The sequence below is a fragment of the Salarias fasciatus genome, unplaced genomic scaffold (genome assembly GCF_902148845.1).
Source record: "Salarias fasciatus unplaced genomic scaffold, fSalaFa1.1, whole genome shotgun sequence".
Taxonomy (NCBI): domain Eukaryota; kingdom Metazoa; phylum Chordata; class Actinopteri; order Blenniiformes; family Blenniidae; genus Salarias; species Salarias fasciatus.
This window is the reverse complement of record NW_021941378.1, coordinates 468244-484073: the sequence shown is the minus strand read 5'-3', so window position 1 is coordinate 484073 and position 15830 is coordinate 468244. Positions and strand designations below refer to the sequence as shown.

General features: G+C 56.6%; 1 pseudogene; it reads left to right on the top strand.

Annotated features, from left to right (window-relative positions):
• Positions 1–7449: 7449 nt before the first annotated feature.
• LOC115385290 (zinc finger protein 436-like) lies at positions 7450–15062 on the top strand (annotated as a pseudogene).
• Positions 15063–15830: the final 768 nt, after the last annotated feature.

The following is a 15830-nucleotide window of genomic DNA, read 5'->3' as shown; positions in this document are numbered from 1 at the left end:
TCCCGACCAACTCGACTCCAGCCCCCGATCAACTCAGACCCGACTCCCGACCAACTCGACTCCAGCCCCCGATCAACTCAGACCCGACTCCCGACCAACTCGACTCCAGCCCCCGATCAACTCAGACCCGACTCCCGACCAACTCGACTCCAGCTCCCGATCAACTCAGACCCGACTCCCGACCAACTCGACTCCAGCCCCCGATCAACTCAGACCCGACTCCCGACCAACTCGACTCCAGCTCCTGATCAACTCAGACCCGACTCCCGACCAACTCGACTCCAGCCCCCGATCAACTCGGATCCGACTCCCGACCAACTCGACTCCAGCCCCCGATCAACTCAGACCCGACTCCCGACCAACTCGACTCCAGCTCCTGATCAACTCAGACCCGACTCCTGACCAACTCGACTCCAGCTCCTGATCAACTCAGACCCGACTCCCGACCAACTCGACTCCAGCCCCCGATCAACTCAGACCCGACTCCCGACCAACTCGACTCCAGCCCCCGATCAACTCGGATCCGACTCCCGACCAACTCGACTCCAGCCCCCGATCAACTCGGATCCGACTCCCGACCAACTCGACTCCAGCCCCCGATCAACTCGGATCCGACTCCCGACCAACTCGGTCCCAACTAACTTAAAGAAAATTACTGGTAAATTTGTCTGGTGCGCCGCTGCTATGGAACCTGGAGTGGGTCTAATTTTCAGCCCTGGAGTTTCAGACCTCAGACCGGGACACTTCAGATCTGAAATCAACTGAAATCATGATTTATAATCTTACATATGAAATCTACAATACCAATGTTCTGTAAAGCTTTTCTAAAACATTTCAAATTCATTCCAAGTAAGGGTTGCTTTATAATGCAAATTCATTTCAACACAAGTGCATTAAAATATTATAGTACACATCTTTTTTAATCATTTCAGAATCTATATTTCAAATATAGATTAACAGATGTCCAAACCTTAAAAATGAAATAAAAACATAAAATATTGGATAAAATACAAGAATGTGCTTTCTCATAACACTGTCATGTGTTTTTCAAAGGAACATGGCGACCCTTCAACTTGAATGAGCTCCTGAGCCGAGCTCCGGCCTCGGCCTCTTTGTTTATGAGAAGATCGTTGTCCAAAGACAAAGGATCTCATTCTCAGTGCTCATCAACACAGATGGCTTCACTTTTTTTGGGTCAGAGGGCTCCTAAGTCTGTTCTTAATTATTTCTGCTGATCAGAAACTGCTCTCAGAGGAAACCTGTGTGAAGGACAGTGTTAGCAGCTCAGTAACGGACATCAGTGAGCAGAAACAGAGAGAATGAGGAGAGCACAACGGCGAGACTGTCATCCTGTTTGCTTTTCAACAGCGGACTTTGTGTATTTACAATCTTACTTTTAATGATTAAAAAAAGATATCACTGGCCACTCCTGCCGTTCAGGGATAGAAAGCGTTATTACTGGAAGTCATGCTGTTGTTCACACACTGCTCTGACAGCTCAGCTGTTCTTCATCCTGGCAGGATCATCCCTCACCTCCTCTGGCTCCTGCTCTGCTTCAGTCATATTTTAATATCCACCCATCCATCCATTTTCTAAAGCGATTCTCCTTTTCAGGGTGGCGGGTGGCTGGGCCGATCCCGGCTGCTGCGGGCGAGGGCGGGGTCACCCTGGACAGGTCGCCGGTCTGTCGCAGGGCTGACACATATGGCAAACAACCATTCACTCACACTCACACCTAGGGGCAGTTTAGGGTGACCAATCAACCTGACAGGCATGTTTTTGGACCGTGGGAGGAAGCCGGAGAACCTGGAGAGAACCCACGCACACACAGGGAGAACATGCAAACTCCACACAGAAAGGCCCCGAGCCCCGGCCGGGATTTGAACCCAGGACCTTCTCGGTGTGTGCATATTTTAATAATGATCTAAATTCTCAGCTCAAATCTCCGCAGTTTCTAAAGCCTTCTAATCCAACATTGTGCACTACTGTACATTTAATGAGGCAAATAAACAATGAAAGGAATGAAATCAAACGGGACTCAACCTGAGCTCATTAACATACGAAGCAGATAATCTGACACTGACAGCCAACACACACTCACACAGTTAGCTTCAAGATGCTAACTTGTGATAATGCTAACGAGCAAAAACGGACATTTAAAGCAACATAAATACAACCCAGGAGCTGCACAACACTAACAGAAGATGCTTATGGTGTCTACACATTTCTTTAACGCCACGGTCACTGACGGCTCCGTCACCGGGATCCACCAGCAGCTGAACAGGAGCAGGAAGGAAAAGCAGACGTCTTCAACAATAAGAGCGCCGCTTCAACATAAAAGCACACACACGCAGTCGGTCGCAGCTTGACAGCTGAACACCTTGCGGCCCTAGCATCAGACCGGCCCACCGGGAAGCGTCCCGGTTCTCCCGGTGAGCCACTCCGGGTTCTGCCCGTCTCGTCCCTGTCCTCTGGGGGACAGCTCGTGATGGCGCTAGCTTGGCGGCCAGCCACAGCAGCCTTCGGCACGGCTCGTCTCCCCACGTCGGAGAGATCAGACGACACGTTCAGCTGTGCCTCTGTCCTCCGTCTTCTCCAGCTATGATTCATATTTCTCTGTGTACAGCCAGATATTGCTGAACGAGCACTTTCCCGACATACTTGCGAGGCTAACTGTTGTAGCACGTTATTGGTCGATCCAATCAGCACCTTGCTGCACGTCACGTGACCAGACGAGAACGTAGGCGGATCAGATTAATGCGCGATGCTTATTATTTATTGATCAATTCTAAATCAAGCTCATAGGTCATTATTACTAAATTTTATCGTTTGGTGAGAAAACAATCCCTGACTTTTCCAAAACTTTTGAGGTAAACTTATGTTTCCAAAACTTTTCCAGGCCTGGAAAACGACATTTTAAAATTCCATGACTTTTCCAGGTTTTTTCAAGACGTACGAACCCTGGCTGGTAGCAGAGCGTCACAACATCACTCCTGGCCCTGAGCACCAAGCAGCCGGCTCGGCTGGAGAAACTCCGGCCTCAGGCTCCACCAGGACCCAGAGAACCCTTCTTTTCCTTTGAGGACCATGACGATAGCTTTACTGCCCTGGACACTGAGGTAACCCTTTTCTTTAATCAAATTTGCGTTGCTAAATGTTGCTGAAATACATGTTCAGCGGCAATAGAGAACAACTTGTTGTTTTTTGGTTTTATATTTCCTCCCTCAAACCCCAAACCAGCCTCCCTGTCCAGGTTCTACATTACTTGCAAACAGCCGACACCAGCATGGAGATTCTCAACCAATTCCCCAAAATAAAGGGCATTTGTCTGAGGGAGAACGCAGCCCCCCCCGTCCAGTGCACCTGTCGAGAGGCTCTTCAGCCGGGGGGGTCTGGTGCCGTCTCCAAAGAGGAACAGGCTTTCAGACAAACGGTTTGAGCAGCTGTTGCTCATGAGGTACAACCGCTGCTTCGGCGAAGAAGAAGAAGGACTGTACGAATAACGGGAGTAAGCACGTTTTGTTTTGTTTACACTTATGTTAAAATTATTATCCATGTGAGCTTTTTTGCACTTTATTTTGTTTAAGAATGCACTAAGAATAAGAATTTATTTTGTTACTTGAAAAGAATCTATATGATGGAACAACTGTTATGGTGCTGCTAACCTGAAGAATCCTGCTTCAAAACTGCTTGAGGAAAGAACATTTTATTAGGCTGTGTTGTGTGCGTTCCTTGTGTGAAGCCATTTTAGGTTGTGTTATTCTAAATCATTCATGGGCAGCTGGTGGGTTCATATTGGAAGATTGATTTGTTTACGCAGTTCCAAAACAGTGGCCCCCACATCAAGCTACGTCCCTGTTCTGTTTGTTACAGTATATTCACAGCTGTTTTTCTCCAGCTATGGTGGCATGCTATACCCTACTCTGACCTGTAGGTGTCACCGCTGACCTGGCTGCAGAGGTCGACTGAGCTGCAGGGGAGCAAGTTGTCAGACAGGCACTTTGTCTGTTTTTTCTTCAGTTTTTTGGTTTGTTCTGGCCAGAAATAAATCTGCACTTTGAAACATGGTGGTGTTTGTGTTTGTATAAATATAGACGACACTGCTCAGCAGAGTTCAGTTCAGTGGTGAAAGTGCATGTCAAGCAGTACAGAGCCTGACATGTTGACAGTTTTGAACTTGTTATTAAATAGTTACTTTTCATAGTAATGCTTTACTTTTTGTTTTTAATAACTGAGTTAGTAACTGAGTTGCTTTTGAATTGCAGTAACTAGTAACTATAACCATAGGTGAAAGTAAGCCGGAACGCACCGGAACGCCGTGCCGGTAAGAAAGATCCTGGCCTCTTCTACAGGAACGCCCCGGAACGCCTCTGAAAAGCAACTTTCCCTCATGCATACAAAGCCAGCCCTTTCTTTTTTCAAGCAAATTTTACCGAAATAAGTGTAAAATTGATGAATACATAAAACTCATCTCCAGACTACATCTTCTGTGACGTGTTGAACACGGTTAATGCGCCTGACGAGCCCTGGAGTCCTCGCTTACCGTGACAGGCTGCAGCTTGTAGCGGCGGTCTCTCGCCGTAGCGTAACGTTAATCCAGTGTCCACTGTGGTGAGTTTTGCAGACAACAGGGTCGTCATTTTTGCAAAATAAACAAAACATAAATCCACAAGTAATAAATTGTGAGGGTTCACGCGTTATATATATATATTGTTGCGGCGGCAGGCGCCGCTGGGGGCCGCCATACTGTTTGGTGCCGCAAGGCATCATGGGAGGGGATTGTTCGGGCCATTTCAAGATGTATTTTGTGTTAAAATGTGTTAAAATGTACTTCGTTTTGTTGTAGGTGTGTTAAGTTATTGTTTTTCTATGTGTTGATGCCTTTTTCCGGTCTTTTTATGTTAAGTTTCATTTCCGTTATGTTGGGCCAACAGTGAGAAGGGTCGGTGTGAGAGTCAGGCGGCCTCTGTGCCGACGTGCGCCCAGTATACCTCAGCTGTAACAAAAATAAAAGCTTTGGTTGAGCTGAGGGGCAGCGTTGGCTCCGTCGTGAAGAGGTCACCGCTGTCACAACATGTGTTACATTTAAACGTTCAAAGTAACATTCAAACAATTAAAAAAACATTATGCTTTCAAGGATGTCAACAACGAGCAGGCTTTATCTGTCTTGTACGATGCTCGCACACTTTGCGTACAAACTAAAACATTTTTTTGCACAGTTCCTGCAAGAATCTTGCCTTACTTTCACCCCTGACTATAACTAGTTACTGTTTTCCAGTAACTAGCACAACACTGCATTCAGACATTTAAAGTTACGCATTATAGCTTTAAATTATAAAAATATAAAATTAATCCCTATTCACATCTTCAATAAAACTCGCATTTCTTTTTAATCAAAAGCAGCAGGTCCCCCAGGGACGATTAATCTATTACTGATGAGGAACGTTAGCTGAGGTTCTACTAGCATGAGGCCAAACAGCCTCAAAATGTTGCTGTTAGCATGTTGAGTAAAGTTCTTCAGGACATTTCCACTTTTCAAAACAAACTGCCGCCTCTTGCAGATGCTTATAACCTGGGAAAACAACCAAGTTTTCAAACTCACCACAGGTGGTGCAGAAGAACGAGCTGCTCCGGTGGAACAGGCGCACATTTAGCATTTAGCAGCGGCACTTTTTTTTTTCTTTCTTTTACACACGCCCCCCAGTTCCCGCTGTGGCCGCTGGGTGGCAGCAGGCTTTAGTCAGGGACTGCAGTTCCCGCTGTGGCCGCTGGGTGGCAGCAGGCTTTAGTCAGGGACTGCGGTTCCCGCTGTGGCCGCTGGGTGGCAGCACTGCTCGACGGGAGAAGCTGCGGAACGCAGCGTGTAAAGAAGAAGACAGGGCAGGAAGAGGCGTGTGGATGGGTACAGAGGATGGAAGAGTGGGGCGATCAGTCTGGTCTCTTGTCCCATTCTGGCTTCTGCCAGAACCTGAGGTCCAGCTGGATTTTGTGGGATTAGATAAAAGTCAAGTAAGTGCTCAGATAAATGAATTTGTGGAGAATAAAAAAGATTCTTGTCATATTTTCACAGATGGGTCAAAGGATCCCTCTTCTGGAAAGGCAGGTTTTGGAGTTTATACAAGTAACAATAAAATTATCAAAAGTGTGAGTTTCTGATCATATATCGGTGTTTACTGCCGAGCTGTTAGCCATTAGGTGTGCCTTAGAATTGATTGAAAGAAACAATTCGAAAGCGTCTTATATATATTCAGATTCTGTGTCTGCCCTACAGGCGGTCTCTGCTGGTCCAGCTGGGGCTCGGGCAGATGTCATTTTGGAAATCTTGAGTTGCCTTCATAGAATAGAGTCCATGGACTGCAGTGTGACATTCTGCTGGATCCCATCTCATTCAGGGATAGAAGGAAACGGAGCAGCTGACTCTCTTGCTAAACAGTCACTTTTATGTAATGAAATCGAGTACAACCTCTGTTTGGGGAAGATGGAGTGGTTTAGTATAATCAAAAGTGCTGTGCAGAAACAGTGGCAAAGGGAGTGGGAAACAGAGACCAGAGGGAGGCATTATTTTAAGTGTCAACCCACAGTGCAGAATCCCAGGTTTGCTTCGTTTTCTTCTAGAATTAACCAAGTAAAAATAACCAGATTAAGACTGGGGCATTGTGGTCTTGCAGCTTGTTTAAAGGTACTGGGAAAGCACCCGGATGGGAAATGTCAATGTGGGAAACTGGAGACTGTTGCACATGTGGTTTTATCTGGTGATCGGTGCTCTGCTGAAAGAGCGGCTCTGTATGAAGACCTTCAAAGCTTAAAATGACTGTATTTTCAGTCAAGTCAATCTTTGCCTATGGAATAAATTCGCGAGACATAGAAAAGGCACCAACCTTTACCCGTGAATATAAAGTACTGCGAGTAATTCTTTGAACAGCAGAGGGCAGCATTACACTGTGTACGTGTGCAGCCTGCCGGAAAGGAGAAGAAGAAGAAGAAGCAGAAGCAGAGGCGCGCGGCCTGCTCGTTCTCAAAACTTGAAGACTTTTCCGAGTGAAGTTGTGCAGTTTGTCCGGGCTGAGGCCGCTGGGAGCTTTTGTCCGGGGCCGCGTGAGCCGCCGCTCCCAGCGGAAGCTGCTCTCTGAGGCACGGAGCCGTCAGCCCGCCGTTAGCCCGGAGCCGGCGTGCTAAATCCGGTTAGCACGAAGCTAACGCTGCATTTCCTGTGATCTGAGCGGACTGGAGGGCCGAGGTGAGGCGTGTGTGTGTGTGTGTGTGTGTGTGTGTGTGTGTGTGTGTGTGTGTGTGTGTGTGTGTGTGTGTGTGTGTGTGTGTGTGTGTGTGTGTGTGTGTGTGTGTGTGTTCCCTTGGATCTGAAGTCTTCAAAGTACCACAGTTAACAGGCTCTCATTCAGTCTTGTCCCTGGTCCGTCTGGAGAACCAGCAGTTGAGAACCTTTAGTGAGTCCACTGGTTTGGAAACGGCTCAGGCTGCAGCGGAAATTCTCCAGGTGATGTTCAACATCCCAGAATAGACCAAGACGCTGGCTTCCCTGAAGAGAGACCAGACCGCTCAGAGACTGAAGTCCTGTCCTCTCCAGGGGACTGAGGACGTGGACCAAATCATGGACTTCAAATATAGAAGTGTGTTGTGGAGCTGCTCCTGGCCACTTCCTGCTGCTCCTGGCCACTTCCTGTTCCTGATCACCTCTGTGGACGGATTGAGTCTTTGTTGACCTGTGTGGACGCCGTCCTTCAGGCTGGAAGTCTTTATTGCTGCTGCTGGTTCAGCAGCTTCACACAGAACCGCTGGACCTGGACCTGGACCTGGACCAGTGGACCTGGACCTGGACCAGTAGACCTGGACATGGACCTGGACCAGTAGACCTGGACATGGACCGGTGGACATGGACATGGACCAGTAGACCTGGACCTGGACCAGTAGACCTGGACATGGACCGGTGGACATGGACATGGACCGGTGGACATGGACATGGACCGGTGGACATGGACATGGACCAGTAGACCTGGACATGGACCAGTAGACCTGGACATGGACCAGTAGACCTGGACATGGACCGGTGGACATGGACATGGACCAGTAGACCTGGACCTGGACCAGTAGGCCTGGACATGGACCGGTGGACATGGACATGGACCGGTGGACATGGACATGGACCAGTAGACCTGGACATGGACCAGTAGACCTGGACATGGACCGGTGGACATGGACATGGACCGGTGGACATGGACATGGACCGGTGGACATGGACATGGACCAGTAGACCTGGACATGGACCGGTGGACATGGACTGGTGGAAACAAAGGTTCCACCAGAAGCAGGAGAACAGTGTGTGACGTCACGTGACTCTCTGAAGAAGACAGCTGACAGCTGCTGAAACCGTCAACAAAACAACAAAACACCTCCCTGGTCTTTGGAAATGAACCTTTGTTTTGGATTATAACTTGGAAGACCAATGAACCTTTTTGGACTATGGACTGGTGGACATGGACCGGTGGACCAGTGGACATGGACCGGTGGACATGGACCAGTGGACATGGACCGGTGGACCAGTGGACATGGACCGGTGGACATGGACTGGTGGACATGGACCGGTGGACCAGTGGACATGGACCGGTGGACATGGACCGGTGGACATGGACATGGACCAGTGGACATGGACCGGTGGACATGGACCGGTGGACATGGACCGGTGGACATGGACCGGTGGACATGGACATGCAGCCTGAGCGACTGGTTGACAGAGTCCAGGTTTTACATCTACTGGAACGGTTGGATTCAGTGGGTCTCTGAGGGACTGACGGAGCCCTCTAGTGGTCTCTGTCCTCACTGTGACCCGTTGGACCAGTAGAAACCTCTGTGGACGTGGACGTCCTCGTCCATCCAGAACCTCAGCACTCCAAAGCTGTTCTATCAGCTCTCGCTCTACGGAGGACAGGGCCCAGTGTCCCCGGTGGAGAAGGATCTGTCAACAAACACATTCTATACAAGAGAGACAGACAGAGACAGGACAGGTGGAGAGACGGACAGACACAGACGGGGGACAGGTGGAGAGACGGACAGGTGGAGAGACGGACAGACAGAGATGGGGGACAGGTGGAGAGATGGACAGACAGATGAGGGGACAGGTGGAGAGACAGACAGAGACGGGGGATAGGTGGAGAGACAGACAGAGAGATGGGGGACAGGTGGAGAGACGGACAGAGAGACGGGGGACAGGTGGAGAGACGGGGACAGGTGGAGAGACGGACAGAGAGACGGGGGACAGGTGGAGAGACGGACAGACAGAGAGACAGGGGACAGGTGGAGAGACGGACAGACAGAGACGGGGGACAGGTGGAGAGACGGACAGACAGAGACAGGGGACAGGTGGAGAGACGGACAGACAGAGACGGGGGACAGGTGGAGAGACGGACAGACAGAGACAGGGGACAGGTGGAGAGACGGACAGACAGAGACAGGGGACAGGTGGAGAGACGGACAGACAGAGACAGGGGACAGGTGGAGAGACGGACAGACAGAGACGGGGGACAGGTGGAGAGACGGCGTTGTGACGGTGTGTCTCTGTTGTCCTGCGGGACGTCCTGCTGTGTTTCAGACATGTCCGGCGCGGCGGCGCCGCCGTGTGGCCTCCTGCTGGGCGGAGCGGCGGAGCGGGAGGAGGCGCAGAGGAGGGAGGTGGGCTGTCAGTGGGACGGTCCAGAGGACACCAGGGACGTGGCCTGTCAGAGCGACGCGGCAGACAGGAGGGACGCCGGCGTCCAGGTGGACCTGCTGGTCCTGCCCTCAGGTGAGACCGGGACCGGACCGGGCCTGCGGGACCCCCGTCGCCCCGGTAACCGTCCCTGGGTTCTGTCCGCAGGGTCGTCCTCCAGCCTGCTGCAGTTCACCGTCAGACCTGACGGAGCCGCCGGGGGCGCTCTGCTGCAGCACTGCACCCCCAGCTCCGCCCCCAGCTCCGCCCCCAGCCCCGCCCCCAGCCACGCCCCCAGAGCAGCCCCACCTAATGCCAGGTCCAAGATCAGGACCAGGTCCAGGGGGAGAGTCCCCCAACGCACCGCTGACTCCACCCAGCAGAACCCAGCTCCACCGGGCCGTCCCCAGGACCAGGACCAGGACCAGGAGGACCAGGATCAGGAGGACCAGCAGGAGGTGATGCTGGAGGACTGCAGCGACCCCACCTGGACTCCTGATGGAGGTGAGGGGCGGAGTCCCAGGCTGTGGGTCTGTCCTGTCCTTCAGGGTGGATCGTGTCTTTTTTCTCACTGCAGTCGTTAGAATTGTCCCTGCTGAGCAGGACGTCCATGTTGGACTGAATGTTGGACAGCGTCATCGTCAGGTATTCAGATCCAGTCTGGCACAGCGCCAGTGGGACGCGGCGCGGGGCATTGGGGGGCGGGTCGGGGCATTGGGAGGCGGGGCGGGGCATTGGGGGGCGGGGCGGGGCATTGGGGGGCGGGGCGGGGCATTGGGGGGCGGCGCTGTGGGACGTGGCGCTGTGGGACGTGGCGCTGTGGGACGTGGCGCTGTGGGACGTGGCGCTGTGGGACGTTGCGCTGTGGGACGTTGCGCTGTGGGACGTTGCGCTGTGGGACGTGGCGCTGTGGGACGTTGCGCTGTGGGACGTTGCGCTGTGGGACGTTGCGCTGTGGGACGTTGCGCTGTGGGACGTTGCGCTGTGGGACGTTGCGCTGTGGGACGTGGCGCTGTGGGACGTTGCGCTGTGGGACGTTGCGCTGTGGGACGCGGTGCTGTGGGACGCGGCGCTGTGGGACGTTGCGCTGTGGGACGTTGCGCTGTGGGACGTGGCGCTGTGGGACGTTGCGCTGTGGGACGTTGCGCTGTGGGACGTGGCGCTGTGGGACGTGGCGCTGTGGGACGCGGCGCTGTGAGACGCGGCGCTGTGAGACGCGGTGCTGTGGGACGTTGCGCTGTGGGACGTTGCGCTGTGGGACGCGGCGCTGTGGGACGCGGCGCTGTGGGACGCGGCGCTGTGGGACGCTGCGCTGTGGGACGCTGCGCTGTGGGACGCGGCGCTGTGGGACGCGGCGCTGTGGGACGCGGCGCTGTGGGACGCGGCGCTGTGGGACGCGGCGCTGTGGGACGCGGCGCTGTGGGACGTTGCGCTGTGGGACGTGGCCGCTGTGGGACGTGGCGCTGTGGGACGTGGCGCTGTGGGACGTGGCGCTGTGGGACGTTGCGCTGTGGGACGTTGCGCTGTGGGACGTTGCGCTGTGGGACGTTGCGCTGTGGGACGTGGCGCTGTGGGACGTTGCGCTGTGGGACGTTGCGCTGTTGGACGTGGCGCTGTGGGACGCGGCGCGTTGCTGTGGGACGCAGCGGGGCGTTGGGACGCGGCGCTGTGGGACGCTGTGGGACGCTGTGCGGCGCTGTGGGACACATCGCTTTAGGACGCGACGCGGCGCTGTGGGACACATCGCTTTAGGACGCTGTGCGGCGCTGTGGGACACATCGCTTTAGGACGCGACGCGGCGCTGTGGGTGCATCGCTAACTCCGCCTCTCCTGGGCTGTGATTGGCCGGCAGAAGTCGGATTCAAACGGCCGGTCCCAGACTGGAGGGCGGGGGTAGTTTAGATCAGGTTGGTAACCATGGTAACTCACCATGTCGTCTTCTAACCCTTCTCCACACGCTGTCCTGATGTCCAACTCAGTGACTGATGACTGAACAGGAGACAGGACGCCTCACGGGGGACGCGCCGGACGCGGTCGCTTCTGATGGCCTCCATGTTCACCTGTCTGACTGCCGCACACAACGCGCAGGCGGCGCCGCGGCTCGCTGTGCAGCGCCCGCTCCGCTCTATTTATCACGAGAGCTCCGAGAGCGCCGAGAGCGCCGAGCGAGAGCACCGAGCGAGAGCGCCGAGAGCGCCGAGCGAGAGCGCCGAGAGCACCGAGAGCGCCGAGCGAGAGCGCCGAGAGCACCGAGCGAGAGCGCCGAGAGCGCCGAGCGCCGAGAGCGCAGAGAGCGCCGAGCGAGAGCGCCGAGCGAGAGCGCCGAGCGAGAGCGCAGAGCGAGAGCGCCGAGCGAGAGCGCAGAGCGAGAGCGCCGAGAGCGCCGAGCGAGAGCGCCGAGCGAGAGCGCCGAGCGAGAGCGCCGAGCGAGAGCGCCGAGAGCGCCGAGCGAGAGCGCCGAGAGCGCCGAGCGAGAGCGCCGAGAGCACCGAGCGAGAGCGCCGAGAGCGCAGAGAGCGCCGAGCGAGAGCGCCGAGAGCGTCGAGCCGAGCGAGAGCGCAGAGAGCACCGAGAGTGCCGAGAGCGCCGAGCGCACCGAGAGCGCCGAGCGAGAGCGCCGAGCGAGAGCGCCAAGAGCACCGAGAGCGCCGAGCGAGAGCGCCGAGCGAGAGCGCCGAGCGAGAGCGTAGAGAGCGCCATTTGTCAAGCTGGATCCAGCAGATCGGACCAAACAGGAAATCGGAAACAGAAAAGGCAAGAGAATCCGGACGATTTTCAAAATGACAAATGACGATTAGTTACGGTGTTGCTCGTCCATCTATAATTTGTAACAAGAGAGATGGACACACACACACACACACACACACACACACACACACACACACACACACACACACTCAGTGACAGAGATTCACGTCTTGCCGAAAAAAAGAGGACAGGAGGAGAAAGTCTTTCCTCAGGTCACCAAAACACACATCTATACCGGCAGAGGTAGAGACAGAGGACAGCCGAGAGCAGCCGGATCCAGCAGGATCCAGCCGAGAGCAGCCGGATCCAGCGGGATCCAGCCGAGAGCAGCCGGATCCAGCGGGATCCAGCCGAGAGCAGCCGGATCCAGCGGGATCCAGCCGAGAGCAGCCGGATCCAGCGGGATCCAGCCGAGAGCAGCCGGATCCAGCGGGATCCAGCCGAGAGCAGCCGGATCCAGCGGGATCCAGCCGAGAGCAGCCGGATCCAGCGGGATCCAGCCGAGAGCAGCCGGATCCAGCGGGATCCAGTCGAGCCGATGTGACCAGGCGGAGCAGGCAGCAGATGACTCCGATACAAACAGCCAGGCGCCGGCGCCGAGGCGTTGGCGGCGCCGAGGCGTTGGCGGCGCCTCCGCTGCGCTAACGCGTCCAGTGTGTTCCTGGCGTCGCCCTCTAACCCTCACCCTCTCATCTGTCCACTGACTTGCACGAGGCAGCAGGGGGCGCTTGTTGTTGAGACTCCTCCCCCTTAGCTTAGCTCAGGGCCAATAAACAAGCTGACTCCTCCCCCTTGGGAGTGACTGAAACATGTGAAATGATAGAAGTTAATAAGAAATCAGGACCCTGCTGGACCCTGAAGGACCCTGAAGGGTCCTGCAGAACTTCACCGGACCCTGCAGGTCAGAGGTCATCAGACGGGCTGCAGCGGGGCACCGAGGTTCTGGCTAAACTCGCCTGATTCCGTAGAACTGGTCTTGTCTGGACCCGTTGCTGACCGCTGGTTCACTCTGGGTTTCTCCCCTCAGATCTGGACCCGCCCGGCGCTCCCGGGGATTCGCTCGCAGACTCGGGGTCCCAGCATGCAGCGGTGCTGGCGGTGAAGCTGGAACCCGACAGCACCGTGTGCGACGTCTGCGGCAAAGTGATGAAGAACAAGTCGAGCCTGGCGCGCCACTCCTTCATCCACACGGGCAGGAAGCCGTTCGCCTGCCACCTGTGCGACCTGCGCTTCAACCGCCGCGACAACCTGCGGCACCACCTGGACCGGCTGCACCCCGGCGGCGCCGCCAGGCCGGAGCGGCGCCGCCGCGTGCAGCCGTGGCTCTGCGCCGTCTGCGGCAAGACCTTCAGCTGCAGGTCGCGCCTGAAAACCCACGAGGTCATCCACTCCGGCGTGAAGCCGCACGGCTGCGACCTCTGCCCCAAGGCCTACATGAGGACCAACGACCTGGAGCACCACAAGAACACGGTGCACGGCGCCGGCGCCGGCGCGCCGCCGCGGCCCAGCTCGCTGCTCTGCCACTTCTGCGGCAAAGAGTTCAAGTGCCGCTCGCAGCTGGCGGCGCACCTGCAGACGCACACGGGCGAGCGGCCGCACCTCTGCGACGTCTGCGGCCGCAAGTTCGCCCGCCAGTACCAGCTGAAGCGCCACAAGCTGCTGGTCCACGCCAACGGCGCCGGCCCGGGCGCCGAGCCGCCGGACCCGCCCTTCTCCTGCGGCGTCTGCGGCAAGCGGCTGTACTCGGAGGAGCTGCTCGCCGCGCACAGCCCGCACGCACACGGCCGAGCGGCCCGCACCGCTGCGCCCTCTGCCCGCGCGGCTTCCAGCGCGCCGCCTGCCTGAAGCAGCACCACGTCCGCGTCCACCTGCAGGCCCGCGGGCCGGAGCGGCGCCGCGCCGGGCGCGGGGCGGGCGGCGCCGCCGAGCTGGAGGACAAGGCCTTCCCGTGCTCCGTCTGCGGGAAGGTCTTCCGCTTCCGCTCGCTGCTGGCCAGCCACTCGCTCGTCCACAGCGAGACGCGGCCGTTCGCCTGCGACTTCTGCGGCCGCGGCTTCCGCCGCCTCAGCCACCTGAAGAGGCACCGCCGCGTCGTGCACGCCGACGGCGCGCGCCCGCCGCAGAGCTTCGTCTGCCACATCTGCGGCAAGGACAAGAAGTGCCGCTCGCAGCTGGACAGGCACGTCATCATCCACACCGGCGAGCGGCCGTACGCCTGCGACCTCTGCGCCGCGCGCTTCAACCGCCGCGGAAACCTGCAGCAGCACCGGCGCCGCATGCACGGCGTGGGCGGGCCGCCCGACGACCGGGCGGCGCCCGTCCTCTTCGACGACGACGTGGCGGCGGCGCTGACGTACAAGCAGGAGGAGACGGTGGTGGCGGTGGACGCCACCTGATGGCCGAGCGGCGCCGCATCGCTGGCTCACATGCTACGACGCACGGCCAGTTTGGTCGCCGTGGCGACGCCGGAAACCGGAACCGTGACGAGCGGGGACGGCTGGGCCGGTCTCCGTGACGACCGGAGGGACGCCAAGGACACGAAGCCGGCGGAGACGGGAGGGACGTGAATGAAGCTCTCAATAAAGCTCTGAAAAGGACAAGTCTCTTGTTCTGGTCTGTAGCGCCACGCCCTGACCTGCCGTAGTGCTCTAGAGCAGTGTGTTCAGACTGGACCGTGACGGGTTCTGTAGTTCTCGTGGTAGAACCCGTGGCAGTCTGTGGATGGCAGGATCACGGTGGAGCTCATGTGGGGGTCTTGGTGGGGGTCTTGGTGGGGTCTTGGTGGGGTCATGGTGGGGTCATGGTGGGGGTCTTGGTGGGGTCATGGTGGGGGTCTTGGTGGAGTCATGGTGGGGGTCATGGTGGGGGTCTTGGTGGGGGTCATGGTGGGGGTCTTGGTGGGGTCATGGTGGGGTCATGGTGGGGTCATGGTGGGGGTCATGGTGGGGGTCTTGGTGGGGTCATGGTGGGGTCATGGTGGAGGTCATGGTGGGGGTCTTGGGGGGGTCATGGTGGGGTCATGGTGGGGTCATGGTGGAGGTCATGGTGGGGGTCTTGGTGGGGTCATGGTGGGGGTCTTGGTGGGGGTCTTGGTGGGGTCATGGTGGGGGTCTTGGGGGGGGTCATGGTGGGGGTCTTGGTGGGGTCATGGTGGAGGTCTTGGTGGGGTCATGGTGGGGGTCTTGGGGGGGGGGTCATGGTGGGGTCATGGTGGGGTCATGGTGGAGGTCTTGGTGGGGTCATGGTGGGGGTCTTGGGGGGGGTCATGGTGGGGTCATGGTGGGGTCATGGTGGGGGTCTTGGTGGGGTCATGGTGGGGTCATGGTGGATGTCATGGTGGGGTCTTGGTGGGTCATGGTGGGGGTCTTGGTGGGGGTCTTGG